The following is a 21,505-nucleotide window of genomic DNA, read 5'->3' on the forward strand; positions in this document are numbered from 1 at the left end:
GACAAGATTTTCTGTAAGCTTTGGCCTACTAAAGTCATGAGAGCCTAGATGGCAATGCTTAAAGGTATCATTTAGTAAAATATTTTTCAATCATTTTATTAGCATGGAAGGGAAATAAACTGGACTGAACTTCCTGTCCATCCTCTATGACTAACAAGGACCATCGGTTATCTCAGTAAGAACTAATTCCCAGCAAGAACAGGGCTATGACTTATTCATATAGCCATATAGATCTCACTACTTACAGGCTTTAATTTGAGCATCTCAATGTGTAAAGTATGGTCTGGTGCATATATATGTTACAAATGATACACACAGGTACCTGGGGGAAGTGCAATCTTTATGTTCCTGTTTATTTTCAATCATATTCAGTTAAAGAAAATTAATTAACTTATAATTAGCTTTTGCAGTAATTGGCCCCAGCAGTTGGCAAAGATGAGTTTATGGGCCAGCTGGAAGAAAGCAGTAGTAAGGCAAAAGGTGAGTGAGGAGAGTCGGGGTTCTGGAGAAGACTGACTTCGCTCTTCTGCAGCAGACGGGAGGGGAAGGGACCCTCAAGGTCTGCACTGTGTTAGTTCTAGAATCATTGTGAACATACATAGTTACTGTTTGAGATGGGTTTCTATTGCTGTGATAAACACCATGGCCAAAAGCAAGTTGGGGTGGATTTATATTAACTTAGTTGATCACAAATGAAATAAGGGCAGGGACCTGGGGTCAGGAGTTTTGGCCACAGAGGAGTTCCACTTCCTGGCTTTCTCTCCTCAGCCTGCTTTCTTGGACCACTAGCCCAGGTGTGGCCCCACCCACAGTGAGCTGGGCCTTCCTGTAGCAATCATCAATCAAAAATCCGCAGGCTTTCCCGCAGGCCGATCTGGTGGGGTCATTCTTTTGCAGTCGAGGTCCCCTCGTCCCAAATGACTCTAGCTTGTGTCAAGTTGATATAAAATTAACTATCCTCATTATGATTAAAAATATATTTTAACAGTTGCCCAAAAATGTAACATGTGTTGGTACTGGGGTTTTATTTGGTTTCCACAATCTAATGGTAAACCCCTATTGTTGAAAATAGCTTATACGTAGGTCACAGACCATGGATAAATGGAGCTGGTACTCACTGAAAGCTTCACTCACTAACCAGGATGCAGAGCTCTGGAAGGTGCTGTGCAAGCTGGTGGAAGTTAAGAGTAATCAATGGATAACAATCTCCCAGAAAGATCACCTACTGATGCAACGGTGACACAGTGTTATTGCAACAACCAACCACTTCTAAACATTGGATTTAAGGATTTAAATGGAACTCATGCTTGACACTGTTAATACGGTGGAAAACCTGGGATTATGTCAGTCATGGCCCCTACATGAAAGCCCATTACTTATTCTGCTAAAGGAACATAGCATTAAAATGGCTTGTGATGGCATATTATTATCCCCATGGATAAAGGAATCAGTCAACCCTCATAAGATTGCACTAAATGGTAATCACACAAAGACCCACAACTGGACAGCATGCAGAGAGTGAGAGACCTTGGAGCACCCATCTCTAAATGGTATATATTTACCACAACCATCTCTGCAAGGCTCAGTGACAGTTATAGCCAGAGGTGGTAGATTGCTTTAATGAAACAGAATACGGCTGGTGCACATATGAACTCATGGATACTGACAGCATACATATGACCTACAAAGCTCAATCTAGACAAAGTGATTTGGGCACAGAAAAGATGTGGTCCCAAAGTCCGCCCCCCCCCCCCCAGCCAAGAAGCTATTTGTGATTTATAGTAGCTGGAAGAGGAAAATCAGTTTTCTTTAATCAGGTCCCATGCTTGGGAGAATTTGGTCAACACAAATTTGACTCCATAATTTTTGTGTGGTTTTAAAAATGATTTTCGGGGTTCCTTCCAGTCTGGGCCAGTGTCCTGAGCAGACATTGGTCACAAACTCCACAGCCATTCCTACCCGGAGGAAGCTCCCCTCACAGGTGCTCTAACACACCCAGGATCATAGGATCTTGTGTGAGGAGGACACAACATCTGTCCCAACACCGGAACTTACTGGGACCAGTGGGACCCAGGCACGAAGGAACTCCACCAGACCAGTGGCACTGGTTCCTTCTGGTCTGTCTGGGCTGGTGCTGTGAGCAGACCTTGAGCACAAACTTCGAAGCCAGTACCACAACACCCAGAGGAAGCTCCACTCCCAGGCACTTTTACAAGCCCAGGAGCACAGGATCCCAGGAGCTTGGTCACATCAGGATCTCAGGGTCCCAGATGCAACTTGACTCCCAGGAGCTCAGACACTCCCAGGATCTCAGGATCACAGAGAAGGCAGCTTGACTTTGAGGAGTTCTGACACAACCAGGATCACAGGAAGGACAGGCTCCAGTCAGATACAGTGAGGGCAGGTAGCCCTGGAGTCAATCAGGTGGCTGGAGGCAAGCATGAGAACATAAACTGCAGAAACCAAGGTAACTGAGCATCATCAGAACCCAATTCTTCAACAAGAGCAAATCCTGGATGCACCATCACACCAGAAAAGCAAGATTCAGATCTAAAATCACTTCTCATGAAGATGATAGAGGACTTTAAGAAGGACATAAAGAAATACAGGAAAATGCAGGTAAACAGCTAGAAGACTTTAAAGAGGAAACACAAAAATCCCTTAAAGAATTACAGGAAAACACAATCAAACAGGCAAAGGAAATGGACAAAACCATCCAGGATCTAAAAATGGAACTAGAGACAATAAAGAAATCAAAATATGAGACAACACTGGAGCTAGAAAATCTAGGAAAGAGATCAGGAGGCATAGATGCAAGCATCACCAACAGAATACAAGAGATAGAAGAAAGAATCTCAGATACAGAAGATACCATAGAAAACTGACACAACAGTCAAAGAAAAAGCAAAAAGCTCCTAACGCAAAACATCCAGAAAATCCAGGACATAATAAGACCAAACCTAAGGATTATAGGTATAGAAGAGAGTGAAGACTCACAACTTAAAGGGCCAGTAAATATCTTCAATAAAATTATAGAAGAAAACTTCCCTAACCTAAAGAAAGAGATGCCCATGAACATACAAGAAGTTTATACAACTCCAAACAGACTGGACCAGAAAAGAAATACCTCCCATCACATAATAGTCAAAACACCAAATGCACAAAACAAAGAATATTAAAAGCAGTAAGGGAAAAAAGGTCAAGTAACATATAAAGGCAGAGCTATCAGAATTACACCAGACTTCTCACCAGAGACAATGAAAGCTAGAAGATCCTGAGCAGATGTCATACAGACCCTAAGAGAACACAAATGCCAGCCCAGACTACTATACCCAGCAAAACTCTAAATTACCATAGATGGAGAAAACATGACAAAACCAAATTTACACAATATCTTTCCACAATTCCAGTCATACAAAGGATAAGAGATGGAAAACACCAACACAAGGAGGGAAAGTACACCCTAGAAAAAGCAAGAAAGTAGTCTTTCAACAAACTCACACAAATATAATTCCACCTCTAACAACAAAAATAACAGGAAGTAAAAAAATCACTTTCCTTAATATCTATTAATATGAAAATTAATATTACCAACATATCTTGATTGAAATTAGAAATATAAACTAGAAATTTGTTGGCTGTCACCAGTAGTCTCTCTAATTTGGTAACTGGAGAAATAGGTCCAATATTGTACAATCTATATAAACTTTCTGCTTGTTTATACATGACAGTGTCTTGCTGTGTACCACATAATGGTCGTGAAACCATGCTTCTCCTGTCTCAGTCTCTGTAGTAGTAGGATTGTTTATCTGATGTTTTTACCCTATACTATGGTTTTCAGAACAGCTTACATATTTCAAAATTAGTTATACAGCCAAAAGAAACATAGACAATTAATTTGGGAGGTGGCTTGTAAGAGAACAAAGAATTCAAATTGAATGTTTTCCTTGATATTTATAATTATTGTATCAATTTTGAAGATGATCTTATAAGTTACTCTTTTTCTGAGATGAATGCTTTTCAAAATTATCACAGCCAATGAACCAGAATCTTACTCTCAACTAATGTCTGTGCCCCCCTCCACACAGAATCATTTTTCATTGAAACAGTTGATGAATGACTTCATGGATAGACCATCTTAATACACACACCATTTCTTAAATGAGTAACCTGTTCCCTGTGGGCTGAGAATGATGACAATCACTCAAGTCAAATAGCTTTAACCGTAGCAGCAAATCTGTATCCAAATAATTGTGCCTACAATTCATTCCTTGGTGCAGCAGAACTGTCAACTCTTAGCTTAGCTACTATGGAGGCAAAGTCCTTTGGTGATGTGAGGGACATTGAAGTACAGCCTTATTACAATGAACTCCAATGTCTAAAAATTGTTCTTATTTTGGGTTTGTACCACAGTAAGAACAAAGATTTTAAGCTCTACTAAAAACAAAACAAAGAAAAAGACATTCTCCTTTTAAGTTCGTATAAAACATATATTGTATTGAATATAATAAAAAATAAAAATAAAAATTTTAAAGAAAATTATTTTCAAAGAGAGACAAAGAACATGAAATTTGGTGGTTAACAGTGTGGGGTGGGTCTGGGAGGAGCTTGGGGAACACATTGTATAGAATTCTTAAAAAATTAAATAAAAATACAAAGCTACATTGCACATAAGTTGTAGAATACGCTAAATATCCATCCTTGTAAACAAGGTAGTGTTTGTTTTTTAATTCTTCTTTTCACACAGTTTGAGATACTTCAGAATTCGTTCTCACAGATAGTTAGAGGGACCTAAAGGGCAACTTTAGCTTCAGGAAGTTATGCCCAGAGTGTCCACAAAGACTGCAAGCACTCAAATTTCACAACGCATTGCGCAAACAGAATGGAGGGTAAATACCATTTTACTAGGGAGATTAAAATATTTGGAAATGTAGGCAGCACTATCAGTTATTAAAATACAGACAGGAGGAGTGGGTGGTTTTGTTCACCTGTATTAAGTGAGCACAATTAAATTATACTCACAAAGCATTTCAGACATGGAGATAACAAACCCCATTACCATTTCTGTTCCCTTATCCCCTCCTCTCCTTTCCATAACTGTGGGAATCCACCTTTCACTCTCATGTCCACACACACACACACACACACACACACACACACACATGTACATGCACGCATGCACACACCCTGAATTACAAATATGAGAGAACACATGTGTTTGTGAGTCTGGCTTAGTTCAGTTAGCATTGTGAACTCCACTTTTGCCATTTACCTTCAGGTGACATCTTTGCTTTCTCCTTTGTGGCTGAATGAAACTATCATACTGCCTTTGGATGCCTAGCCTGATTCCACAGCTGGCTACCAGAACAGTGCAGCAATCTCTATATGGAGCTTCTTGGTTATATTCCCAGAAGCGGTGCAGCCGGATCATAGTATAGGTATGGAAGGAGTAGTATCTATTTCCAGTGAGGCAGAGGGGCCTCTGCTTCCCAGTTTACTGCTCTTCACTTTTGTCTCCCCAAACAGGACAGCTCTCTGTCATGTGAGCTCCCAGGGACCCTCCCTCCCCATTACCCTACAGCCCCCCCCCCACAAGTCATAATCCCCATTACCCTAGCGCCCCCCCCCGCACACACACACACACACACACACACACACACACAAGTCATAATCATTTTGATCTCCTTTAGATGTCCATATTTTCATCTCCAAAGAAAGAATAAATCTGTTTAGCAGGCAGTTTTAAATTGGCAGTTTGGCTAGTTATCTACTGTCTGCCTTCCGGTTCCGGTTCCTGCTTCCTTTGCTTGGTGCGCGTGGAAGGCTGCAGGGTCCCGGGGTCATCTGTCTTCCTGTTTCCCCGCTGAAGAGACAAACTTCACAACCCGTGTCTTTCAGTGTGACTGGCCTACTAGCGGCAAGACCTTTTCTTATTTTTACTTTGGCTCCTTTTTCCTGCTGCCCTCTTTCCTTTTTCCAGTTTCTGATAACTTGGGGCATTAGGGATAGTTTCCCAATGCACATGTCGGTGTTCTGGGTTGCTTTTTCTTTTTGTTAAGAGTAAAGCAATCTTTACCATTGGGATGGATGTAAAAGCAATTCCTTACATTGCAACTCTGGCTATGCTGCCTATATAACATGAGCCTCTTAGAAATAATTTATTTTTATTTTTCCTGTGCAGATTAACACATGACCTGTTAATACATTTTGAAATCTAAAAACCTCAAGTCTTATTTTTGGGAGCCACTGCTCACCTCCCTGAGACTCTTAATCCCGAGACTAACTTCCCATAACGTCCCAGAGACAGAAAATCCAGCATTAGAGAGTTCCCTGTCCTCTCAGGTAATGGGTATGACGCTGGCTCCTGGCCTGCGTGTTTGAGAGGAGCCGCTTACAACATGGGACATGAGGCATACAGCTCGGCCCTCAGTCTCCACACCCTGCTTCCTGGATCTCCGTCCGCTCTCAGGCTGTGCTGCCTTCCCTGTTGATACCTTAGGAGGGCTTCTCCATCCCACATTGCTGAGTCAGAGAGGATCCTGGGTTTGCACCCCCCTCCCCTGTCCTTGTACAACTCTATTCTTTATAGAATTAACATTTCCTTTATATTTTTATTTGCTTGGTTTCTGTGTATCTACCTGTGGATAAGTTCTCTTGTGTTGTAACATGTCAAACAACTAAATACAATGTCTCCAGAGGCTAAACACAGCCTATCAATGGCTTCCAGAGAATTGTCTCTTACAACTTTCAATCCTTTTGCTCAAGGGGACAGACGTTGGTATCTAAGGACGCTGCACAGATGCTGTTCTGGAACCTTCTTTAACTCCTGGTACAGCTGTTGTCTCCCACATCTTGTTTCCTGCATCTCAGGCCTTCCTTTTCTTCAACAGCTTCCTCTTTCTTGCTGAGGCCATTCTCCAGGAGTTTCCTGAGAGAGCAACCACAAAAGATAAGTTTTTTGAGCATTTGCATTTTTTAAATGCTTGTCAGGACTGATTGACAGCATGCCTGGATTTTTAGGTTAGAAACCATTTCTCCTGAGCATTTTGAAGGTGTTTCTCGTCTGCCCTCTGCCTTAGGGCATGGTCTGTGGGTCAGCTGGCACTTCCTGATGGCTCTGTGGGCAGATTCCCACTGCTTGTTTGTTCATTTCAGGAAGATTTTAGGCTGCTGTGTTCCTTCAATTCACTGATGTGACATGGGTTTTAAGTTCTTGATTCTGATACAGCCTCCTTCAGACTGGACATTCTTACCCTGTAGTTTTGGGCATTTAAAAAAAAAAAAAACACAGATATTTGTTTATTCTACCCCCCCACCCCGACTCCTTCTCTCCCCTCTGTAGGACTTACAGATAATTCCAGTTTCTAATCATAGATTTATAGGGATGTTTAGGCCAGAAGACTCATTTAAAATAAGTATGTTTGCTTATTATGGAGAGAGAAGGCAGAAATGATTTCTCTCACGCCTCTTGTTCTTACAATGCACTTAAATGAATACATTGCCACTGGCCTTGCACACATGCATGGGTAGCTGGACCACTTTAAACTGTACCAGTATCAAGGATACCATGGTTATTAGTAACAATGGCTCTCCCTGTGTCTGGTTCCGTGCAGCAGGGTTTTTCTTACACTACAAGATCTACCTCCTAGAGCTGTGAATATGAAATAAGTCACGACACATAAAGTTCATAGGTCAAAGAGGATGCCCTGTGAACGGCAGTGTGGCCCTCCCAGGACTGTCAGCCTCCCCCATGCATGGGGCCTATATCTTCCTCAGTTTTGAGAAAAGGTCAGCGAAGCACCCAGAGGCTGGGTACTTGTACAGTTGGCAGCATTCACAAAGTGCAACCAGCTTTTCTGGCTCCGAAGAACATGTTCGCCATTCTGTGATAACATCTGTGGAGGTGTTCCTGTCTTCCTTTCTATAAGACAAGTCAGGGGTGGCTCCCCAGTCATTGGACTGTGGGCCTGAAGACATCCCAAAGCACGTGGACATCTCTCTGCTCCAAATCAGTTAAATACTTCCTGTCTGGAGACAAGGACAGAAGTGAAGTGTTTTGATATCAAGACACAATCAGCTTGATCTGGAATCAGGCTGTGCTGACTGTCAGGCACTGCACATATGAAGCTTCGCTAACTGACACTTGTGCTTTGTGCAAAAACAACGAAGACATGCTTCCCCGGCCAGACAATGTAAACAAATTGCCTTTGTATTCTCGTGTATGTATGTGTGTTGTTTCTACATGGGAACACACATGTGTGCATGTGGAGACTAGACGTTTGACATCCAGTATCTTCCTTAATCTTTCTCCACCTTTACATGCTGAGGAAGGTCATTCCCTTGAACTACAGCTTTCCAGTTAGATTAGGCCTGCCAACCAGCCTGCTTTGAGGGCCCCCATCTCTGCAGGCATCTGCCTGGGTTAAAGGGCTCCACACCCCAGCTCTCTTATATGCACCTCCCACACTATCTCCCCAGCCCCTGTGTTCCCAGAAGGAAAGCCTGCTCTTGTTGTTAAAGCCTTCTTTCTCTCTTGCCCACCATTCCCTGCATTCATTACTTGTTGCTCAGACAGAAGCAGCGTAAGGAAGGGGGGCTATTTTGACTCATAATTTGGGGATACAGTCCATCATGGCAGGGACGTCCTGGTGACAGAAACTTGAGGCAGCTGGTCAGTTTCAGTGCATAGTAGGGAAGCGTGGAATGTACTCGGGTCTGCTCCCCCACTTCTACTCAGTCTGGGACCCCAGCAATGGAATGGCACGACCCACCTCTAAGGCTGCTCTTCCATTACAATGAACCCGCTCTAGAGACTCCCTTATAGGCAGACCTGGAAGTCTGTCTCCTAGCTGATTCCAGAGACCGTCAAGTGAACAAATCAACATCAACCACAATAACTGCAAGAAGTCCAGCCCTTGAAGGTCTCCCGAAGTGTTTTCATATGGCAGCCAGAAGCTGAGTCTGAACCCTGGCAGATTGACAGAGCCAGCTCTTCCTTCTGCAGAGGGTGTGACTTGCTCAACAGAACTGGGAACCCCTTGACAGTTGAGGGCCAACTGCACTATTCACAGCTTGAACTAGAAATATTAACATAAGTTAGCTTGAGTAGAGACCGATCTCCAGCTTTCTCACCATTTACAAATCTCTGTACATAGCTGGAAAATGTGGTTGATGAAACACTGAAGCCAGTTGGTTCTCATGGTGATGTAATATGTACCACAGAAAGGAAATCACTCTGATTTGAGACTGAGGAAATGCTAGAAATGAAAATGTGCAACAAAATGGCAAATGCTGTCATAGGTCTTCCTCTCCCACAGCACGCCATTGCTGTGGAAAGGCGGGTCCCCGAGAACTTCCTGCATTTGATGTCAGTGAGAGATGAGGGGAGGACAACCTTGGAAGGAGAGTGAGCACACCACTCCCATCATGCATTCAGACTCCCATTGTCCCTAAGACTCATGAAAGAGAAAGGACTTGTCCCCAACTTTAATGGGATTGCCTCAAGTATGTCTCCATTTCGTTTGATATTGGCTGTTGGTTTACTGTAAATTGCTTTTTTATGTTTAGGTATAGGCATTGAATCCCTGATCTCTCTAATACTTTTAGCATGAAGGGGTGTTGTAGTTTGTCAAATGCTTCTTCCGCATCTAAGGAGATGATCATGTGATATTTTTCTTTGAGTTTGTCTATATAGTGGATTACATTAATGGATTTTCCTATATTGAACCAACCTTCCATCCCTGGGATAAAGCCTACTTGAATGATGGTTTTGATGTGTTCTTGGATTCGGTTTGTAAGAATTTTGTTGAGTATTTTTGCATCAATATTCATAATCGAGATTGGTCTGAAGTTCTCCATTTTGGTTGGGTCCTTGTATGGTTTAGGTATCAGAGTAATTGTTGTTTCATAGAATGAGTTAGGTAGTGTACCTTCTGTTTCTATTTTATGGAATAGTTTGGGGAATATTGGTATCAGGTCTTCTTTGAAGGTCTAGTAGAATTCTGCACTAAATCCATCTGGCCCTGTGCTTTTTTTGGTTTGGAGATTATTCGTGACTTCTATTTCCTTGTGCTGTATGGGCCTGTTTAAATAGAGTGCCTGCTGAATCTAACTTTGATCTTGATTTAACTTTGGTATGTGGTACCTGTCTAGAAAACCATCCATATCAGCTAGATTTTCCAGGTTTGTTGAGTATATATAGCTTTTAAAGTAGGATCTGTTGATTTGTTGAATTTTCTCCTTTTCAGTTGTTATGTCTCCCTTCTCATTTCTGATTTTGTTAATTTGGATACTGCCTCTGTGCCCTTTAGTTAGTTTGGCTAGGGTTTACCTATCTCGTTGATTCTCTCAAAGAACCAGCTTTTGGTTTTGTTGCTTTTTTGTATTGTTCTCTTTGTTTCTATTTGGTTGATTTTCTTCCTGAGTTTGACTATTCCTGCCTTCTAATCCTCTGGGGTGAATTTGCTTAGTTTTGTTCTAGAGCTCTCAGGTGTGCTATTAAGTTGTTAGTGTAAGATCTCTCCAGTTTTTTTTTTTTTTGGTTTTTTTTTTTTGTTGTTGTTGTTGTTGTTTTTTTAACCAGGGCAATTAGTGCTTTAAATTTTCCTCTTAGCACTGCTTTCATTGTGCTCCATAAATTTGGGTAGGATGTGTCAACATTTTCATTAAATTCCAGGAAGGCTTTAATTTTTTTTCTTTATTTCTTCCATGGCTGTTATCATTGAGAAGAGAGTTGTTCAGTTTCCATGTGTATGTGGGCTTTCTGTTGTTTTTGCTGTTATTGAAGACCAGCCTTAGGCCATGGTGATCTCATAGGCTGCATGGGATTATTTCAATCTTCTTGTATCAGTTGAGGGTTGTTTTGTGACCAGTTATATGGTTGATTTTGGAGAAGGTACTATAAGGTGCTGAGAAGAAGGTGTATTCTTTTCTTTTAGGGTGAAATGTTCTGTAAATATTTGTTAAATCCATTTGGTTCATAACCTCTATTACTTTCACTGTGTCTCTGTTTAGTTTCTGTTTCAATAACCTGTCCATTGGTGAGGGTGGGATTTTGAAGTCTCCCACTATTATTGTGTGGGGTTTAATGTGTGTTTTGAGCTTTATAAACTGGTACAACCACTCTGAAAATCAATCTGAAGGTTCCTCAGAAAATTGAAAATAGAGCTACCTGAAGACACAGCAATACCACTCTTGGGAATATACCTAAAAGATGCCTCACCATGCTACAGGGTTATATATATATATATATATATATATATATATATGTATATGTATATGTATATGTATATATATGTATATATGTACATATGTATATATGTATATATGTGTATATGTGTATATATGTGTGTGTATATGTATATATATGTATATATGTTATATGTATATATATGTGTGTGTATATGTATATATATGTATATATGTTATATGTATACATGTATACATATATATACATGTATGTATATATAAATTCCACTATGTTCATTGAGGTCTTGTTTGTGATAGCCAGAATCTGGAAACAACCCAGATGCCCCATGACAGATGAATGTATACAGAAAATGTGGTTCATTTATGCAATGGAATACTACTCAGACATAAAGAATGAGGACATCCTGAGTTTTTCGGGATGGAACTAAAAAATAACATCCTGAGTGAGGTAACTCAGACCCAAAAGGACATAAGGACATGCATGGTATGTACTCACTAATAAGAGGATATTAGTCAAAAAAAAAAAAAAACCGTTCAGAATACCCAAGATACAGTCCACAGAATAATGTGGGAACTGCTACCTGTGGGCAAAGTGTTGAAAGCAAACCCAGCACAAGGCTCCGTGAGACAGCACTGCTGCAGTGGGAACCGTGGGGCAAAGAAAGTCTCCTGCAATCCTGAGCTTGTAACAGTGACTGCAGTGCTGCCCTGGCCTCCTGCGTGTAATTATTATAGTTGTTATTGTTAGTGTCAACGCACTATAAGCCAAGGTCACCTGATGTGGGAGACCACCACCACCTGGGCATGTGGTCCTGGGTGCTAGAAGAAAGGAGGCCAAACAAGGCAGATGGAGCAAACTGCCGAGCCGTTTCCCCCACGGCTTCTGCTTCCGTCTCTGCATCCAGGTTCCTTCTCTGACTTCATGAAAGACTCTTTAAGCTGTCAGGTGAAATAAACCCTTTGTTCTTCAAGTTGCTTATACTCTTGGTGTTTATCACAGTTGTAGAAACTAAACTTAAGGGGGAGTCTGGAGGGGAAACTTGGAAAGGAGATAACATTTGAAATGCGAATACATAAAATATCCAATTAAAAAAAAGAAACTAAACTAAGATACATTTTCACTAAAACAAAACAAAACAACCCCCTCAGTGCTTTTATTTTGTTAAATGCCTGTTAGAGCACAGCTAGGTAAATAACCCTTAAGCCAGTTGGTGGGTTATAATTTGCATATATCATCTTTTTAAAATTAACTCGTTTATTTATTATTTGTATAGATTCACCTCCATCGCAGGTGGACAGCTGAAAGCCACGGAACAGATAGAATGTTAGAGTTTTGCTCACCTCCTCAGCTGGCCCCGTGGCTTTGAGAGGAACAGAGAAGGAAGAAGACAGGCCTGAGGATGGGGGCCAAGGTCTGAATATCCTGTCTCACTCTTGGATACAGGCTCTGGCCATGAGACTTGAATTCCCAGCTCAGCCCCTTGCTCTCTGCAACGTTCAGGTGAAGCCCCCTGGGCTTCCAAACACCAGGGCCTTAAAATCCATGGCTCCTCCCATTTCTCACGTCCCACCCTTCTGCTCTAGCATTCCTTTGCTCCTTGGACCTGGAATTAATCTAAAAATCCAAGGAAGCATCTGGTTCTGCAAAGATACAGCCGCCAACAGTTGCCCATCACCACTCCTAATCTCCTTTGTCAGTTCCAGGTGGTGTGGACTTCTCCGGGGACCATCTGTCCCTCCCAGCAGCTCCAGAGCCCAGAAGACAGATTCCCTCCCATTCCCACTCCATTTCTTCTTTCTCTCCCCACGCAAGGGCCAAGTAGAGTGAATGGCAAGAAGGCTGCCCTCAGGCAGGCAAGCCCTCTTCACAGGATTTATTGTCTTCCACAAAAATTTTCCAAGTCCCCGTGACCCAAAGTCAGGAAAACTGGCAGAGTCTCTCACAGGAAAATGAATATTAAGAAAAAATGCAATCCCAGAGACAGGCAGCGGATGAAAAGAACTTTCCATTTTTTCAGTTCTAAATGTCAAACAGCCGCTCTAGTTTTTATTGTAGAGCAAATAACCATTATTTGTTGAAATTTTGTGGCAAATAACAGTATGTTAGGGCTTTTTAGGAGAAATTATTGAGAAATGTATTTAACTCACTCAGAATTCACACCAGGATGACTATTTTAAGCACAATGAAATACCATTTTAATAATTTCATATAATTTTGTCATGATGGATAGCTACTTTAAATTTACATGGCAGCTATGTAAATGGCCGTAAGTGATTTTTCATTATCCTAAATGGTGAGTCATTTGAGATATTGATGTACGCTCAGTGCAGGAACAACATTTACAGTTTATTAAGCTAAAAGGATGCTAATCAGTTATTATATTTAAAATGACACCCATGAGGGAAAAGAAACTGATTTGCTAAGATACACTTTTTTTTAAGAGCTGGAAAATCAGGAAAGGTGAGTGAGTGTTCTGGTAGATGATCTGTTTGACCTCAATAAATGGCTGTGCCCTTGATGCTGAGCAGAGCAGAGCTGTTGTGTCCAGTGAGATGCCCAGTAGATGACCATCAGTCCGGTAGCTCCTCTGGGGTCACAAGACCACACTTCTTTGTTATAGTGTAACCCCAGACCTACCCCCACTCCTACATCAGTCATCGTTGTTACTGTTACAGTAACAAAATATCAGAAACAGCTTCGTTTGGGCTCCAAGTTTTAAGGTCTCTGTTCTGTGATTGATTAAAGCCATTGATTTGGTTCGGTGACACATGCACAGCAGAGTAAAATTACGCACCTAATGAGCTAGGGGACAGACAGAGGAAAGGCTACACAGTCCCTTCCAGGACTTACCCTCCCAGCGACCTAGAGACTCACCAGGAAGTTCATCCTTTTTAAGACTCCAGCACCTCCCAAAGGAGCCACCCTGGACACCAAGCCTGCAGCATATGGGCCTTTGGAGAGCCATTCAAGGTCCAAGATAGTGCCACTCAAGAATTCAGATTACATATTGATATTTGAACTGTATACTGTTGTTTCTTTGGGTTTTCAAAAAAGAAAAGTTTTCTTCAAAGCCTTTCCACCAGAATGGCATCAGAGCAGAAGTGGCTCGGCTGTAGAAATCCCATTTAGGAGTCAGCATGAAGTCCTGTTGATGCTTTCTATTGCAGTGTTCTATTCTGGGTCATTATGCTAATCACAGTAGTTAAATGATGAGCTAAATAAAGTAATATTATTTTTTATATAACTAATGTTTCTAAACAATCAGGGATAGATTTATAAAGTTTATCTGTATTTTTAAATAATGCATTTTGGCACCAAAGAATCAAGTTCATTTCACTGAGGATGAATTTATACTTTCCAATGTGATTCCCACTAGCTCACATGTAAATTTTAAACATTTTAACGTGTACTTTGGTTTTCACAGCTAAACTGTAGTTGCTTTAGAAAATTGACATTTCTTAGAAAGGAGAAAGCATACAATTGGATGTCAAATTGTTTTCAATGGTCAATCCATATTCTTTAGTCATATTCCTTATGATTCTATAATGCTTAGGAAACTCAAAACAAGCAAAGCATTATTTAGCATGCTAAGAGCCATGTTCCTAAGTCACTGTGCACTTTTTACCATACAGAGTGTGGTTCCACACACTTATAATTCTCTACTGGGTCAGCTGCAGCAGGAAGATCAGGCCCAGGAATTCAAGGCCAAGCTGAGCAACACAATAACATTATGTCTCTAAAACAAAAATAAAACTACGTTGGAAAAAAAATTTCCCAACATACCTGGAATTCATTACTCATTCAGTTTTGATCCTGGTAAGTGGTCACTCACACTGTAGTCCACATGTGGCAGCAGTGGGGTGGTACAGGCATGGCCTGTCCAGGCTTCATAGAAAATGCATTTGTCAGGTGCAAAACAAAACAAAAAATTCTAGCAGCTCAAAGAGGACAGTTGTTTATTCTTTCCCTGTAGTAAATCTGCAGCTGAGCATGTCTGAACCAGGGGTGGGGGTGGAGATATTGTGCTGCCCCAAGCAAGTGGCTCAAGACTTTCCATAATCATGTTTCCCATACAGCAGGAAGCAGAAAGGCTAGGCAGGACCCTGTCATTAGGGAGCTGACCCGGAAACCCCATAGACCATTCTGCTCCCTTTTCCCTGGAATGAACTCAATCTCGGAGCCACGCTAGCAAAGTCAGTGCTCTGAGAGAACTCAGGAGATTCCAGTACTGGAAAGAAGAGAATCCAGGAATCTAAGAAAACAAAACAGCAATCTGCAGCAATAGGATGAATCAGAAAAGCACCATTAGGCTGAGGAGGTCAGTGGCCAAGGTTAGGAGCTGAGTGAGTCCTCAGAGGAAAGGAGGCAGAGGAAGACTAAGGAGTTCACAGGGCTTTTTTTCTTTTTAATTTTCTATATTCTTTGTTTACATTCCAAATGATTTCCCCTTTCCAGGCTCCCCCCTCCCCATAAGTCCCATAAGCCCTCATCCTTCCACCCATTCTCCAATCACACCCCCCCTTCCACTTCTCTGTCCTGGCAATCCCCTGCATTGCTGTATCAAGCCTTTCCAGGACCAGGGATCTTTCCTTCCTTCCTTCCTGGGAATCATTTGATACATGAATTGTGTCTTGGGTATTCAGAGCTTCCAGACTAATATCCACTTATCAGTGACTGCATTCCATGTGTGTTCTTTTGTGATTGGGTTTCCTCACTTAGGATGATATTTTCCAGTTCCAACCATTTGCCTAAGAACTTCATGAATTCATTGTTTTGAATTGCTGAGTAGTATTCCATTGTGTTTCACCTCACACCAGTCAGAATGACTAAGATTAAAAACTCAGGAGACAGCAGGTGTTGGTGAGGATGTGGAGAAAGAGGAACACTCCTCCACTGCTGATGGGATTGCAAGATGGTACAACCACTCTGGAAATCAGTCTGGCAGTTCCTCAGAAAACTGGGCATGAAACTTCCTGAGGACCCTGCTATACCTCTCCTGGGTATATACCCAAAGGATCCCCTAGCATGCAATAAGGACACATGCTCCATTATATTCATAGAAGCCTTATTTGTAATAGCCAGAAGCTGAGAAGAACCCAAATGTTCCTCAATGGAGGAATGGATACAGAAAATGCACAGGGCTTCTTAAGCTTTCTTACATCCCGCCCATTTCAGCAGGAGAATTTTGGTGATCCCCAGGTTTGTAGGAATATAAAACAGGCACTCAGATAAACATTTACTGATAATCATAAAGAAATCTACTTTCAAACAATTCTTTGGGTAGGGTTGGGATAGAGAAGATGGCGGGGAGATGGCTCAGTGGGCAAAGTATTTGTTGCACAAACACAAGGCCCTGTGGTTCAGATCCCCACCATCCTTGCAAATGTCTGGGCCTTCTGTGTGTCTTTGTAACCATAGCTCTGGGGAAGGCAGAGACCAGAGACTCGCAGGGGGCTTCTTGGCAGCCAAAGCAGTGAGCTCCAGGTTCAGAGAGAGACCTTGTTATAAAAATGAGAAAGTGATAGAGGAGGGTTCCCAATGTCAACCTTGGAGTTCCACATGCTCAAGTACAAACAAATCCACCTCCAACACATACATGTGCACATATGTGAGTTCCTTCCTACTGCACCCCTGCCCACCCTCATGAAACACCACATATATATATATATATATATATATATATACACTTCTGTCATTCATCGAGGAGAAATACAAATGTACTGACTAATGGGATGGATGAACTTGTTTATTTTTGCATGGAGAATTAATTCCCAGCTGAATATTTAACACTGCCCTGTGGAGAGCATCCTCAACACTTTTCAGAGGCGCACAGTCCTTTTGTTTCCCAGTCAACGCTGAGAGCACCGATTCCCACAAATAATACTGAAGAGTGTCATTAGTAGTTAAAATGTCATTTCCAGAACTGTCAGAAAGTCTGTCCTAATTCCAGACCAAAATTCTTTTAACGAGTCTTAAAGTGTATTATTTGTTTGTTTGGAAATTTCATACACGTATACAATACCTTTTGATAAAATCATTTCCCTTCAAACATTTAGTGATTGTTTTTAATGAAGCTCACGTAAGCAACTTAAGCAGCAAATTTCCCTTTAAAGTCAACATTCTCACACAATATGACCCAAAGATGGACTGATTTGAGACTTACATACTGAGGCAGGACGATAGGAAACATTAAATCTTTGTTTTTCATAGTCAAGCCATTATATTTCTCTAAGAATTGAGACCTCTGTGTACAGTAAGACACTGCATTTTAAAACACAGTAGTTGCAGATCTGAGCTAAGACATTTGCTGGTGTCATGTGATGTGACAGGAGACAAGGCTGAGTGAAGTGCATCTGCTTTATGTGACATGGGCAAGGGCTGCCAGCAACCCTCTGCCTCAGTCCTTGTTGGGTTGTGAATTAATTTTTGGTTTCTGCGCACTCAGAAACCTTTCACTGCTGCCAAACTTTCAGTGCCTTTTGTAAGAGTCACGGCCCTCGGTGTAAGAAACTTCAATGTCATAGCTTGGGGTCAGTGTCCAGTGTGGTTCCTCAGTTATCAAGATGCAAGGGCACTGCAGCCCGACTGTGGCTAACACCAGTGTGCACCAGCACCAGCGTTTGTTGGACTAGTTGGTTCTTTTTTTCCTGTCATGATTTGTTACTGATTTGCTTGAGGGCCATAGAATTTCAATGATGTTTAAAACAACAACTGAAACAAACCACGAGCATTTCAAACCTTGAACCTAAAAGCCAACATTGCTTTGTTTTATTTGGATTGTGTTTCATGGCTAAGTAACAGCAAGGACACCTTAGTCCTTAGCAAGGATGTCAGTCTCCGCGTTCAGGAGTTTGATCATGAAGTAACATAATAAAAGATTTGTCTCATACCATCACAACCCTCTTTCTGAATGTTGTGAAGGATTATCCCTAGGCAGCTTCAAGAATCTAAGTTCTTTCCTCTAGTGGATCAGCTGCCTCCTGGGCCCATGGGGTCCTTTGCAGGCGGAGAGCCAAGAGAGACAGGAAGCAGTTCCTGGAATCGCAGACCTAGGCTGGGAAGAGTGGGAGTGATACAGTGGTCACACCCTAGAGAGCTGCAGTGATCCTCTCCAAGCCCCTCAGAAAATGCTGCGACCACCAACAGTGAGTACCAAACCCTGTTGTTTCTTATAAGCATATGTCTGATAAAGTTCACTTTATAAATCAGGCACAGTAAGATATTAATAACAATTGTGGCTAATAAAATAAGGCAACGACGATTTACAGAAATAAAAGTTACACGATGCGGTCTCTGCCTAGACTCAAGACAACTGTTAATATTTTCAGACACTAGTTGACTTTGGACAATTCTAATTCTGGAGTGCAAAGGCAGAGATAAAGGAAGATGATGTACTCACATTCCAGTGGACGAAGTGAGTCACATGGCCCCACCCAGAAGCACAGCTGTATGTGCACTGTCCTTAAGAGCCCAGAGACGAAGGGAAATAGTGAATGTGCGGCCTTGCGCTTGGCACAGTACAACAAATATTTAAAAACACAGAAAAGTTGTTTTCTATTTGAGCCTGGAAACAGCTGTTGGGAATTGGCTTCATCTTCTCATCTCCTTAGGGACTTCAGCTGCCTCATTTTGGAGTTGGGGCTTAAGGCATGGTGCGTGCTTCTATTGCCTAGGATTCTCTTCTGCCCAGAATTACATGGTGTAGCCCAGACTGACCTCAACCTCGAGAGGCCTTAGTTTCTTGAGTGCTGAGATTACAGGCTTGTGCTACCATCACTAGTACATTTTAACATTGTGTGTGTACATGTGTGTGTGCATGTGTGTATTATATGCTTAGTTTTATATACTATTTCACCCATATTCCTGTGTATTTCCTTTGTTAAATTGTTCAACTCCCGAATCTCTAATACCCTAGCTGGATACATCTAGAAAACTTTTTTTTTCATGTTTATTTTCAATCCCTAAGATGACGATGAAAAGGACAGGCACTAAACAGGCTATCATGGTGATCAGAGCTCAGATACTTTAAAGTCTAGTACACAAATTTAGTTGTCCTCTTGAGAAAGAGTACATACACTGTCACTGAAATTTCAGTTTAATACTTAGGCTAGTTCATTAACACTTAAAATATTTTAATTAATTGTTTGAGCATTTTGTAAATGTATTTTAATCATATTGACCCCCAGCTCTTCCCTGAGCTACTCCCCTCCCCCCTGCTCATAAGTGTATTTTGATTGTATTCATCTCAATTTCTCCCAGACCAATCCCCCACCTTTCTAAATCCCAACTTCATGCCCCCTCTCTCTTTTTTAAAATTTTATTTAAAAAAATGACCCATTGACTCCAGTGTGTGCATCCCATATGCTCTGGGGTGAGGGTGGGGCATGTTAGACTTACCAGGAGCCACAGGCTTAAAGAAAACCAACTCTCTCCCAGGAGCATCATCTGTCCTCGCTCTGTGGTAGTAGGATCATGAGCCCCTTCCTGCTCTGAGCTAGCATACTGACTGACTTGATCTTGGCCGGTTTCCTGCAGGCGACGACCTTGGCTGCTGTGAGTTCCCAAGGGTCCCTCCATGCCCAGAAGAGTCTGTTTTACTCTAGTCCTCCCCAACCTTCGGCTCTTACGGCCTTGCCATCCTCTCATAAGCAGTGAAGTCTTGGTGTTATAGATGTGCCTTTAGCAGGTGAGTACATGACAGACACTATCTGCATCAGTTGTGACTTTGTGCATTAACCACTAGACAGTAATCTACAAATGGAGAGAAACAGATTTTCAGGGCAATTTGATACTATGTGCATGTAGCAAATTAATGGAATAGGTTCACCCTTGGGGCCCATGAATTCCCCAACTGTATCAGGTATGTGTTTCCTCTTGTGGAGTGGGCCTTAAATCTAACAAGATTGGTTATCCCTGTAACCACTATAGCGCCTGTGCCACTATAGCGCCCATTAGCATATCTTGTCATTATTTCAGTTGACAAGGTTAAGATTGACTTCTCCCTTTAATGGGCTGCATAACACTTTTCAAGCTATGAGAGTTAGACATCATAGAGGAATATCTTAGGGTCAGGATCAACTGGATTCTTCCCTGTCCTATGACCAGCATGTTTAACATCAAATTCTAGAGGGTAGTCAATAGGATTAAGGTGCAATGCCTGGGGTCACCAGGACATTCCTGACCAAAACCTGGAGGGAAGAAATGCCACATCTGGCAGTGGGCTTTTTATTTGACAACCCACGAGTTAATTGTATGATGCTTATAAAATAATGAGTTTCTGTAACATTTTTGTTGGTTGGTGTTAATAAACTTTCTTTTTAGAACAGTTTTGGTACAGAGATGTTCTATGGCCCTGCCCTACACATGTACATTTGCACATCACCTTTTCAACATGTGTTCCAGGAGGGGTGTTTGCTTCCAGTGGTGAACCTACATTGGCCTAATCCAGTCTTCTTTTAATATAAGAATTCAATTCTCCTTTGTAATGGCTCATCTTCTAGGTGAGCCACACGTGTGAATGTATTTTAGTTTGGCTTCTCTAGAAAGTTGGGGTCATAACAATTGGGCTTTCTCTTCTCAGGGACACCATAAGAGTCAACAAGCATGAAGCAGAGAGACAAGAGGAAAAGATGCTCACTTGTTGCTGGTCTGTGCAATGGGGAGATCTAGCCCACAAAATGTTCTTTAAGGATTTGTGTATATATCTTCTTAAGCTAGTTGAGGCAGAGACAGAAGTGAGATTTTACCGATGGAATCTGCTCTTGCATTGATTAAAGTATTGCTAGCTGGAAGCTGATGCTGTACACATAGGAGCTGAACATGACTCAGCTGTTGGTGTCTCCTGTGCTGTCAGACCTATGCCAGGCAACCAGGAGAGGTAAAGCCAGTCTGAGCACATTTGACAAGAGGCAAAATTGGACCATTATAGTATCTGGGGTTTTTTCCCCCATCGTGGAGTATGCTGATAACTCACAGAGAGAGTGTGTTACATTTATTTTTGTGCACATGTTATTTGCAATCTCTATATTTCTTCCATTACAATAAAATTAACAGTTGTGTATATGAAGGGGCCTGGGTCTCACTCATCAATAAAGAAATATTGTCTCCTGATGTTAGCGCTGCTCTTCTTCTTAGGTGAGATAACCTAACTTAAAGAAAAGGAAGACAAGTTGATGCCATGTGAGCATCCAAATTATTTGCTATTGTCTTTAGGAACCATGGCAAGGGATCCAGGGAATTAGAAGGCCAGACAGCCACTTCTGACCTGTCCTCTCTTGATTTGTTTCCAGGCAAGTT

The 21,505-nt window shown here is 41.7% G+C and overlaps 1 long non-coding RNA gene across 5 annotated transcripts in view; it reads left to right on the forward strand.

The window, feature by feature from the left end:
• Positions 1-21,319, forward strand: part of LOC127665248 (uncharacterized) — a 64,235-nt gene extending 42,916 nt beyond the window's left edge. For 4 of the 5 annotated variants that reach the window (XR_007973342.1, XR_007973340.1, XR_007973341.1 and 1 more), the window contains 3 exons: positions 18,175-18,354; positions 19,745-19,895; positions 20,790-21,319. This is a non-coding gene — a long non-coding RNA (uncharacterized LOC127665248). Of the gene's footprint in view, positions 1-18,174; positions 18,355-19,744; positions 19,896-20,611; positions 20,710-20,789 lie in introns of all 5 variants that reach the window. The other variant, XR_007973343.1, reaches the window with a different exon arrangement.
• Positions 21,320-21,505: the final 186 nt, after the last annotated feature.

This window comes from Apodemus sylvaticus, chromosome 14 (genome assembly GCF_947179515.1).
Source record: "Apodemus sylvaticus chromosome 14, mApoSyl1.1, whole genome shotgun sequence".
In the NCBI taxonomy this organism is placed as follows: domain Eukaryota; kingdom Metazoa; phylum Chordata; class Mammalia; order Rodentia; family Muridae; genus Apodemus; species Apodemus sylvaticus.